Source organism: Pinus tabuliformis, chromosome 7 (assembly GCF_031772625.1).
Source record: "Pinus tabuliformis cultivar Carrire ecotype Pingquan chromosome 7, CPIR1, whole genome shotgun sequence".
NCBI classification, from domain to species: Eukaryota; Viridiplantae; Streptophyta; class Pinopsida; order Pinales; family Pinaceae; genus Pinus; species Pinus tabuliformis.
Genome location: NC_142293.1, coordinates 605551963 through 605565071, shown reverse-complemented (window position 1 = coordinate 605565071; position 13109 = coordinate 605551963).

Here is a 13109-nt window from a genome sequence, read left to right as displayed (position 1 = left end):
TAAAATGTTATTAAAAAAAGAATGTATCAATATATATCACAAAAAAAAAATGTTTTCAAAAATTCAAAAAAATATATTAAAAATTTTGATTTTTATTTATTTATTATTTATTATTTATTTATTTATTTATTTTCCAATTTTTCTTTAATGTTTTTTTTCCTTTTATGGGTGATTTTTTTTGTTTTTTTAAGAATTTTTGAATGCTTGAAGTGTTCTTTTAATCATTTTTTTACCTTTTTCTTTGTTATAACTATTTTTTATTTTTACTTTTTTTAAACTCAATTTTCCTTTTTTTATAATGTTTTTTTAGCTTTGTTTTTTATTTTATTTTATTTTTTTGTTTCACTTTTCCATTTTTGGTTATTTATCTAATTTTTAATTTTTTTTTTTATTGCTAGAGTTGATGATCCACCAGCAAACCAACCCCACCATGTCCCAAATTATTAGTTGATTTCTATGTTTTCGTTAAAATGGATCAAGTTTGTCCAGATTGTGTCAATTTCATGGTTGATTTTAAAAATTTTATTATAATGGGTCAACTTCACTCCAGCTATGTGTCAAGTTGATGGTTTATTTTTAAATTTTTGTTGCAATGTTACACATTTTCTTAGGTTATGATTTTTAAAGAGCAATACTTTTAGCATTTAGAAAAGGTTGCTCTTGGTATTATATTCATTCTTTAGGATTTTTTTAGTCATGATATTTTGTTTTAATTCAATTGCCAAAAAATTTCAAAAGTTTGAGGTTTTTTAGTGTCGTGATATTTTACGTTTTATGTCATGTTAAAAAATTGTCAAAATTTTAAGGTTTTTTGTAGTCATGATATTTATCTTTAATGCCATGGTTGAAAATTGTTGGAATTTTTTGGTTTTTTGGAGTTGTGATGTTTTATCTTTAACATTATCATTGAAAACTATTGAAATTTTAAGGTTTTTTGTGGTCCTGTTATTTTATTTTTAATTCCATTGCTAAAAAATATTGGAATTTTAACATGTAAAAAAAATGTTGATCCAACATCAACACTTTTCAATTTATTTCAGAAAAAGAAATTGTTTTTAATGCCATTTTTAAAAGAATTTGGAATTTTGACGCAAAAATAAAACAACTGTAGATGTAGCATCAACACTTTTCATTTTCAGGGTGCTTTTTCATGGTTATTGCACAAAAAAATTGGCTTTTAATGTTGTTGCTAAAAAATTGGAATTTGAACAAAAATAAATGTTGATGCAACATAAACACTTTTCATTCTTGGGGTCTTTTTTTTCATGTTTGTTGCACAGAAATAGGGTCTGTTTGGGATAGAGTTATCATTTTGAGGTTATTTTTCTCATTACTTTAGTAACTTTATTAAGTGTTGAGATCTCTTCCCTCGAGATTCAATGTAAATGATTCAACCATAGAAGAGATTAATGTTATGAAACCAGCTCACAAAAAGATAGAAAAGATAGTTGAATGCCTTAGAATTTAGCCTCTTCGAGGGGGCAATCTCCTTTACATTAAACAAATGAACATTCTTGGATGATTCAAATGACAAAACCTCCTTTGTATATATAGGAGTCTAAGGGGTCACAATATAACCAAGCCGACCTAACAATAATAATATAAAGGCACAAAAATAACAATAGAGGGATTCTACGGGGCACAATAATAACAATATGGGGACAATAGGGGCACAACAATATTAATAAGGGATACAACTACAATATTAATGGGGGAATCACTAGTATTATAGGGACCTAACATGCCCCTCTCCTTCAAGAAAGTGTTGTCCTCAATGCTTGAGTAGTTTTGGATACTTCTGTATAAAATTCTCATCCTCCCATGTGGAATCTTCTGCGGATAAGTTCTTCCATTTGATGAGATACTCTGAAATGGATCCATTTCATAGTTGTCGAGTTCTTGTTTCTATCACTGCTTCCGGTTCCAATATAATTTTTCCTTCCCCGTCAAGTTCTGGAAATATTGTTTGAACTAGGAGCTTGTCGCCTATAACCTTCTTTAAACATGAAACATGGAAAGCTGGGTGCACTCGAGAAGCTGTAGGAAGCTCCAATTTGTATGCCATAGTACCAATCTTTTGCAACACCTTGTACGGACCATAATACTTTGGTGACAATTTGTTATCCTTCTTAGCTTACTTGAGGGACATTTGTTTATATGGTTGTAGTCGTAGGAATACCCAATCACCTACATCAAAACTTCTTTCACTGCGATGTTGACCTGCCTGTTGTTTCATTCTATTCTGCGCCAACACGAGGTTGTCCTTTAAGAGTTGGATAACTTGTTGTTGATGCTCAATGTGATGTTCCACTGCTTGAACCTTAGAATTTTCTCTTAAATATGATGTGATGGATGGTGGCTGATATCCATAAAGTGCCATAAATGGGGTCATTTTTGTTGCAGTATGGAAGGAAGTGTTATACCACCATTCAACTAGAGGCAACCATTTGACCCATTGTGTCTGTTTATCAGATACAAAGCAACGAAGATATCCTTCCAAACATTTGTTTACTATCTCCGTTTGCCCATCAGATTGAGGATGATAAGATGAGATATGAGCTAACTGAGTACCAAGACAAGAAAATAATTCTGCCCAAAAATTTCCTATAAAAATGGGATCTCTGTCACTTACAATAATCTTTGGGTTTCCATGTAGCTTTTGAATTGTTTCCATAAATGCGATAGAAACTGTACTGGATTTAAATGGATGTGATAATGCACAAAAGTGTGCATACTTGGTAAGTCTGTCAACTACCACCATGATGACACTCTTTCCCTCAAACTTGGGTAAACCTGTGATAAAATCCATTGAAACCTTCTCCCAACGTTGGCTTGGAATGGATAAAGGTTGTAATAGACCTGGTGTCTTAATTGTTTCATCTTTATTTTGTTGGCATACCAAACATTCCGCCACAAACTTTTGAATATCTGATTTAAGGCCATCCCAAAAAAATTCCTTCTTAACCATGTGGTAAGTTTTTAAAAATCCTGAGTGCCCTCCTTAGGGAGAAGCGTGCAATTCCAAAAGAATCTTTTGTTTGAGTTGGGAATTCTTACAGAGGTATAAGCGATCTTTGTACCATAACGAATCATTTTTCCAGCTAAATGTATCAGATGTACTGGAATCTTGTTGTAACTTTCGAATAAGTTCCCACACTTCTTCGTCATTCTTCCATTCCTCCCTTGCTTCATTTATCCAATCTGGTTGGATAATAGAAATGGTGCACAACAATGCTTCCACATCCTCCTCCTTTCTTGAGAGTGCATCTGTCACAACATTTTGCTTCCCTTTTTTGTATATGATTTCAAAGTCATAACCCAACATCTTTGTGACCCATTTTTGTTGTTCTTCAGAGGATAATCTTTGTTCTAAAAAGTATTTAAGGCTATCATGATCCGTTTTTACCTTGAAGTGTCTTCCCATTAGGTAGGGTCGACATTTCTTAGGTCATGTAGTATTGCCAACATTTCCTTCTCATAAATAGCTTTGTGTAAATACTTTCCCTTGATTGGATGACTTTCGAAAGCAATGGGTCTTTCATCTTACATTAAAAAAACAACAATTCCATTTTCGGAAGCATCACATTCCACAATAAAGGTTTTTGTGAAGTCTAATGTAGCTAAGATCGGTGCTTGGCACATTGCCTCTTTAAGATATTCGAAGGCCTTTGTTTCTTCTGAAGTCCATGAAAATGCATCTTTCTTCAACAATGTTGTTAGAGGTGCTGCTATTTTCCCATAATTCTTAACAAACTTGCGATAATACTCTGTCAACTCGAGAAATCCTCGCAAATGCTTTATGGATGTGGGGATTTCCCATTCCTTAATGGCTTTAATTTTGCTAGGGTCTACCTCAACTCCTTCATGAGATACAATATGACCCAGATATTCCACCTCTTGTACTCCAAAGAAACATTTGGATCTTTTTGCATATAATTGTTTCTCCTCCAATAGTTGTAGCACCCTGTCAACATGTTCAACATGATCCTTCCAAGACTTGGTGTAGATTAGTATATCATCAAAAAATACTAACACAAATTTTCTAAGAAAGGGTTTGAAAATGGAATTCATCAAACCTTGAAATGTAGAAGGTGCATTGGTAAGGCCAAAAGGCATGACCAAAAACTCATAGTGACCCTCATGAGTTCTAAATGTTGTTTTCGGAATGTCTTGAGTCTTCATTATGATTTGATGATATCCTGAACGAAGATCTAACTTGGTGAAGTAAATTGATCCATGCAATTCATCCAATAATTCATCAATGATAGGAATGGGAAACTTATCTTTAATAGTGAGCTTGTGGAGCTCCCTATAAATTGGACACATGCTCCATGATCCATCCTTCTTGTGCACCAATACTACTGGAGCAGAGAAAGAACTTTGGCTAGGTTGAATTATACCAGCCTCAAGCATTTCTGCAACCAAACATTCAATTTCACTCTTTTGGGCATAGGGATATCTGTACGGCCTGATGTTTGGAGGAACACTTCCTGGAATCAAATGAATAACATGATCATGATCACGAATAGGTGGGAGACCTTTGGGAGTCTCAAATACCTTAGAATGATTATCCAAGACTTTTTGGAGATCTGGAGAAATAGATGATTTCGATGTGGAAACATCTAGCGAACATAATTGTGCAATTACACCTCGTTGTTCCTTTTTTAGAAGCTTTGTCATACCGTTAGAGCTTATTATCTTTCCCGGTTTCCCTGCAATACCCCTTAATTCAACTTTCTTTTATTCCACATAAAATTTCATGAAAAGTTCTTGAAAGTTAAAAGCTATTGTACCCAAGGACTGTAGCCATTGGACTCCTAATACAACATCAGCACCTCCCATTGGAATGGAAAGCATTGGGCTTTTCAATACATATTCTCCCATGGATAGCTTGATATTATGACACTTTCCAGAGCAATTTATCGTTCCTCCATTTGCAACGATCACTTGACACTCTGGTGCTGGATATAGGAAGCAATTCAATTCTTTTGCTATCTTACAATGAATAAATTTGTGGGTACTTCCTGAATCAATCAACACTATTACCTTTTTCTTCTTGATTTGTCCTTCTATCTTGATGGTTTGAGGAGTGGTAATTCTAGCCAATGCATTACAAGATATGGTCGGATTCAATTCTTCTTTATCTAGGCTTTGTTCCTAGAGTATATCCTCTTCTTTTGACCTTTCTTTCTCCTTTTCTTCTTCCTCTTCACAATCTATGTAGAATAATCTCTTCTCAACACACTTATGGCGTTTAGTGTATTTGCTATCACAACTGTAACAAAGCCCTTTTTCTCTTCTTTCTTCCAATTGTTGTGGTGTCAACCTTATAGATTGTGGAAGCTAGCGGCAACAACACTTCCATCTTTATAGTTGTGAGTGGTATGCTTCCTGGTTGCCATAATTTTTCTTTCCATTTTTCTTGCTAACTTGAATGCCTTCTCTAATGAATCAGGTTCCCAAAGGCGAACATCATGTTGGATATTATCCTTTAAAGTCCCTATGAACACATCAATCCTATGCTCCTCTGGAATATTTTTTACCCTTATGTTCAATTTTTGGAACTCTTCAATGTGCTCCATTATTGAACACTTTTGTTTGAGACTTATCAATTGGCTAAAAAAGGTGTTGCTTTTTGTATCCTCATAATGTGCTGTCAATTCTTTTGTAAAAATTGCCGAAGTGATAATTTGTTTACCAGAGCAAAGCCATTGATACCATACAAACTGATTTGGTTCCAAATATAAAGTTGCAATACGTACCTTTTGTGTGTTTTGCTCATTATTGAGATCAAAAAATTGCTCCATCTGTAATATCCATGTTGCAGGATCCTTGCCATCAAACTTCCTCATATCGATTTTTGGAATATGGTGGGTCTTTGATCCAACATTAGAGTCTATGGAATCATGATTAACATTTCTTTATTCTCATCATGAGTTTCCTTTACTACCCTTTCACCATTAGTGACCATTTCTTGTAGCAACTTATTCAAATTTATCTTCAATTCTTCCATCTTATCATCCATGCCATCCATTTTAGCGTCCATGCCATTCATCTTAGCGTCCATGCCATTCATCTTAGCTTCCATGCCATCCATCTTAGCTTCTACGCCTTTCTTTAAACAATCCATCTTAGCTTCTACACATTTCTTTAAACCATACATCTTAGCTTCTACATCTTTCTTTAAATCATCCATCTTAGATTCTATTGCTTTTTGTGCAAGGGACACTTGTTGCACTTGGTCTCGTCATTTTGATATATCATGTTGCATTTCTTCCTCTTCTTCATGAGTCATGCTATAGCTTTCAGGTTGCTTACTAAGTGTTTGCATTTTCTTTCCTCGGGGCATCAATTACCGATAATAATGCTTTACTATGCCCTTTGAATTCCTTCAAACTAATTTTTCAAACCAAGCTTATGCAAAAACTTAAAAAAAAAACTACACACCTTTTTTCACTTTGTAGGAGCTTGATATTGAATCTAATGTATCTTTGTATTTTCGATCATCCAGTTTTGAAATTGCGACCTGTAGTACCCCTCTTCATCCTCTTTCTAATGCCACCAGTCTGATTCAAATTGGATTCTCCAAGGAAAAGTTATGCATAATCTCCCAAGATGACCTAATTATAGACCTTTCTAGTAGAGGAGAATTGTATGAAGTGCCACGTGTCACTGTTTCGACCTTTTGCTCTGAAAAATATATACAAGAAACTACAGTCCGTCCTCTTTCTGTACCTTTTTAAAAAAATTCAATTTGATGCTCAGAGAGAAAGTTATGACGAGTTTCCCCAGGTCACCTGTTTGGAATGTAATTCAGGAGTCTGCAAAAATACCAACTTCCTCAGATCATATCTCTGCAAATATAGCGCGAAAAGCTCTGAAATTCAGACCCGAGGTTCAGTGCGATTTTGTCTCAAACAGGTTTTTTTTTTTTTTTTTCGCTTCTGAAACTTCGTAGAAAAAAAGTGATAGCGAAAATTCCACGATGACTTATTTGGAGTAGCGAAACCCTAGAATCCAAAGCTTTGATACCAAATGTTATGAAACCATCTCACAAAAAGATTGAAAAGATAATTGAATGCCTTAGAATTTAGCCTCTTCGCGGGGCCAACCTCCTTTACATTACACAAATGAACAATTCTTTGATGATTCAGATGAAAAAACCTCCTTTGCATATATAGGAGTCTAAGGGGTCACAATATAACCAAGTCGACCTAACGATAATAATATAAAGGCACAAAAATAACAATACAGGGGCTCTATGGGGCACAGTAATAAAAATATGGGGACAATAGGGACACAAAAATATTAATAAGGGATACAACTACAATATTAATGGGGGCATCACTAGTATTATAGGGACCTAACAATAAAAGATCTAGAAACTATGGAGATGGATGAACTTCATAGAACCCTCACTACATATGAAAAGAGAATTGAAAAAGAGAGCTCAATATTGAAGGAAATATAATCTTAAGAAGCAAAGAATACAAAAGGAAAAAATGATCATGATAACTCCAACTATTAATCAAATGAAGAAGAAGCTCAATTGTAACAAAGTTGAAAAGAGGGTCTAGAAAATTCAAAGGCTGGCCTCCATTCAAATGCTTTGAATATGGTAGAATATTTCATTATGAAAATAAATTTCCTTATGCAAATTGATACAAAAATAGAAGCAAATCTCATAATCTTAAAAGGGAGGATATCTGAAATGGAAAAGATTTTATTCCAAAGAGGATAGTAGTTCATCATAGGAGAATGATGGATATGTATCTCAAGTTGACAAAGGGGGATTTCTATTCATATCCAGAGTCTCTTAGGATGCTAATGAAAAATATAATAAAAAATAAAATATAAATTCAGAGGAAGAATTTGAAAGGGAGATGGATTTTGAAGGCTAACTAGGCAATGCCTTATAAGAAATAGGCAAGCTCCATAAAAATACCAAAAAATAGAAGGAAATACTATAGAAGTAGCAGAGGAAAGGTTATAATGAAGCATCTATCATCCTCTTAAAGATACAACTAGAATAAGTAAAGATATATATTGTGATAAGCCAAGCCAGCCTAAAAAACCAGACAACATTGAATGCATTTTTAACACATAGATGTCGATGAAGGCTGCTACACTACACTTAATTATCGACAACGGAATCCAAAATAACCTCATATCAATAGAGCTCATCAAGTAGTTGGACCTATTGGAAACAACACACCTGTAGCCAAACGACGTCATGTGGTTCCACTAGTGGCAAGATCTCCATGTTAGGAAGTGGTGCCACATGATCTAGGACATCAAGCCCTACAAGGATGTTACATGTCATTTTGTCGCATTATGAAAATGACCATCGGCCTATATCTTTCACTATCCATCAATGTGTTCTAAAGCATCCCCTTACAAGGCTAGAACCCAAGCTATCCCAAAGAGAATGAAATTCCTAGATACTAACGCTCAAAAACCTATTGCTGGATTCTTGCACAGTTCCCTAGCATATTTTTGCACATATGTAGAAGAGTCCATTAGAAATTATGCATAAGTGAACTCTGTCTTACACTGTGGCTTGCACACATGACTTAGCACATGTAAAAATAAAAATTAAATCCTAAAAATGTTGTTAGTTGAATCATTCCCAACTAACAAGCTTCAAATGGATTCTTATTCAACCCTGATCGCTCCCCTCTTGGAGTTACCTCCCTCTCTTTGTGGAACCCATATCCCACCATTTATGCACCTCATCCCTTGGGAAATGGATCCAAAAATTCCCCCTCTTTTCCTATAAAGCTAACATAGGCCTGAGTATTGAGGAGGACTGTTGGAAGTAGGTTTATGTTGTATAAATAAGGCTAGGATTGTATTCATCCAAGGAGAGGGTTGGCTATTATGAGAAGAGACTTATAACATCAAGGCTTTGATATTGTAAGTTTGTTATCCATTTTATTAATATTAAAGAAATTGTTCTTTCCCAATTATCTCTTCTTTCATATCATTTGTGGTATTCCTTGATCACCCACATAGGTTATGATTGAATGCTAATCAATTTATCATATATGATTCAGTTAATTAGTTCATTTATATTTTATGCTATATACTAGATGTTTTGATCTTGTTGTGTTTCTATTTATGAAAATCTCCTTCAAGACATCATGGAGAAGCTGTGGGAATGACTAGAATGATTTCTAAATCATCGAGGAGAAGTGGATGGTCGAAAGTTATGAAAGGGACATCATCAGGCATTTTGATTAAATTGTAAGTGACCTCTCTCATATTGCTTGTTTAAGTTAATCATAAGCTAGGCAAAGTTAGCAATTATTTTTTGTTTGTTACTAAATTTCTATGAGGTCTAGGGACTTATGTCTTTTCTGCAAGAGGATTAGTCCGTCTAACAAATTAATCGCCCCCTAAAGTGCAAAGTCATAAGAGATGTTTGATGACTAAATTTCCTTATCATGCCAAGGTTTGGGTTAGAGACTACATTGAGAGACCTAAAACAATCAATAAAATGTTACATTGCAATATATAATCATCATTGAGGTAGGCATTCCCATACACAGGGCATAAATGTCTCGAAGAACTAGTACGAAAATCCATATGAAGATCCAAGTCAACAAAAGACATATTATGGATGCAACCATAAATGGAAATCATGAATATTCAATAACTCCACGCAACTTGGATGGATCCAACTAGATCCAGGGTCTTGATCTCCATCTCTTGATCTGTAGTATGAATCTAGCCATCTGAATGAATGTCTCATAATTGAACATGGTAGAAACCACTTGATTATTGGTAAATGATGTAATCATTAACAAGTGCAAGAGAAGCCACAAATAACAACAACGGATCTCAAGGTATTTCCAGTAAAATCCACAAAGTGTGAATAGATGTGTTGATGTCGAACACTCGTAGAATCATTTGATCGAAGGTCACTGATGAGAACCTATTGTTGAAGGCAAGAAACCTTCCATTAGGGCATGTAGGCTCCAAGGTACTAAAGGTTTCTAGATCGACTTCCTAGATAATGTGTTGAAATCGATAGGAAGCAACATGTCGCAGGATGGCATATGACACGAAATTCTTGTCAAGTTTTGAAGAAAAGTAGTTTGGAGTAATCTAGGACTAACTTAGTGATGCTCAATGCGATCAAAGGATATGAATGGAAAATTAATTTGACTGGGGTTGGATTTCTCTTGAACATATCAGCGACACGACATTTTAACTTGGTAGCATTTAACTAAAATAATAATACCCAAACCAACTAAAAATTTTCAATGAGGTATGGTCAACTGAGAAGAAAATGGATTTCCCAACCTGGACATAAAATGTTATGGAGTGTCATGTTCAAGAGTGACATACTGCCTTTTAAAATACAAAAACAAAGGTTCTTTCCCACTTTTCCATGACCATTACTGGAAAGTACGTCTTTATTTTATACAAGATTGAGGAGGATAACATATGACTATCCTGTAAGCTCATCCTTCAGATGAGTCCTTCGAAGTATTTCTAATGAACCCTAGGAAGGAGTGGTTCGGTCTCGTCATGCTTAACAAGTCATGCACTGTTTAAATTTTACGAGTCTAGTGAAGGAGTAACTCGATGTATTTTTCATGTTTAAAGAGTTTGAAAAGATAAAGAAATAACTCGTTTAGTTCTTTCAATGTAGACTTTTAACGAGCTTGGAGAAAGTGAGGCTTGGTGTTTTTTAGTTTTAAGGAGTCAGGAGAAAAACATAATTAAATTCCACATTATCCTTTTTCTCAAATTGAGTACCCTCAAGCCTGAAAAAGGGTAAAATAATGCAGGAGAGAACTTCATTCACCATGATTAGTCAACGTATAACTTTTTTGTAAATAGTTTAGCTCAGTCTATAAAAGGGGTAAAGTTATATTGAACAGACAATTGTTCATTTACTTTTATGAGTTCGAATAGTCAAGTACTCGACGATCTTTTTGTGTTTAGGGAGTCTGAAAAGGGCGTAAAGGTAACTCATTCTTTCAATTTTTTGTAAGATTTTAACGAGTTTGAAAATGTGATAAAAATTTACTCAATGCCAAAATGATTCATTTTCGTAAATAACCTATGATTTTCACACTTAACTTAAAAATTATCATCACTGCTAAAAAATATAGTAAAAAAATTATAAATTTCAATTTTAAAGGCTAATAGGTAAAAAATAATATTATAATAGGCCTAAAAACTTATAAAAACCCAAAAAGGTAAAAACCTTTTACCATTCATTTTTTCTACCCTTTGAAAGTGATAGAGTGCATTTTTCACCAAGAACTTTAGAGGCAGATTGTAGGGAAACTGATCCGGATTTAAACAAGAACGAAACAAATTACAGATATAGCCATACATATAGAGATGTAACAGAAATAATACTTCATTTCGCTACTGTAAAATACTGAAATATGCTTACAAAAAGAAATGGAAATAAACTAGCTAGGCCGATGGTAGCTTATCTCTGAGAAGAGATGTGGCAGATACATGCCTCTGAACTGTGTTACAATGACGCTCGAAGGCCTATTTATTGTTGAGAAACAATGGAAAACCCTAAACATCCAAAAACCTAACCCTAGAAGATGAAACGCCAAACTGTGGACCCCGTTTGGGTAAATTGGTATATAAACTTCCCGGGGTCGTAACTTTGGCATACGATCTCCGTTTGACACGCACAATATCTCGTTAGAAAGATCTATCTGAGAACTACAACTTTGGGAAGAGAAACATCAATCAATGGATCCATGATGCTCCTAGTGTTCCCAAAAAACGCCATTTAGGGACTCAAAATGGCTCCAGAAGTTTAGGACCTGAAAAACTGGTAAAAATAGTAAATTGTGCTACAATTAAGAAAACTCAAAATCTGAAAGAAACAATGGTGGGAGTCCAAGTGGACTTGGTGGGTGGCCACCAATATCCACCTGGATCATTCCTCCCCCCTTAGGAAGCAATGGTCGCCATTACGTTGAGTTCCTCCATGAGATGAGGAAAATTCTGCTAAACTTGGTCCTTGGTGAGCCACTTGCCCTCGTGAAGGAGTTGGATTGATTTGATAGCTCGATACCATTGGATATTCTATTTGTGAGTGTGCTTGATCTGTATGTCCATGATCCGATCAGTTGTAGCTTGTTCCATGCAATCTGGATTTAACTCTGTGGGTGTGAGTTGTTCTACAATGTTAGATGTGTCTAGTAATGGTGGAAAGTATAGCCGAAGGGAGTCCACATTGAAGACTGGGTGCAGGCTAAGGAATGGGAGAATGCTGAGCACAAATGCATTGTCTCCCACAGGCTTGGTAATGGTGTAAGGACCATATCATAGTGCTCTGAGTTTTCGATAGGCTCCTATAAGGCATTCCTTTTGCAAATGCAACCAGACTTTGTCGCCCACCTGAAACTTATGTGGCAGCCTATGTTGATCATGTCGTTGCTTGTACTTGGCATTTGATTTCTCCAAAATGTCATGGACCTACAAGTGAATATGTTGGATGTGCTCAATGAAGTTGTTTTCCTTATTTGTTTCGAACTGGACATGAGCTGAATCTACGTGAGTAGCTACAAATGGCATGTCCACATTAATAGGACATAGTGGCTGGAATCCCAAGCACACCTGAAAAGGGTTGTGGCCAGTTGAGTGGTGGAGAACCCGGTTGTAGCTGTGCTAAACATAGGGGAGGCTCTCATCCAATGTGCATGGATGCTTTGAGTTGTACATATGTAGATGTGTACGATCATCCCACTGAAAACCTCTATCTCGCCACCAGTTTGAGGATGGAAGGTTGTGGACTTAGTGAGTTTGGTGTCCAGCATCAACCAGAGACTCGACCAAAATGTACTGAGGACCCTGCTATCCCAATCTGAGATGATAGATTGTGGGATCCCAAAGTGTACCCGCGCTCGTTCAAAGAAGAGTTTAGTAGTGGCTTCTGTTGTGATATTCTTCTTGCGGGTCACCATAATGGCTATCTTCGAGAACCTGTCGACGACCACAAAAACACAGTCGTTTCCATGCTTAGTAGAAGGAAGGCCTGACATGTAATCCATGGAGATGGATTCTCAAGGTCGACTAGGGGTAGGCAGCGGGGTATAGAGGCCTTGCTTCTTGATGGTAGG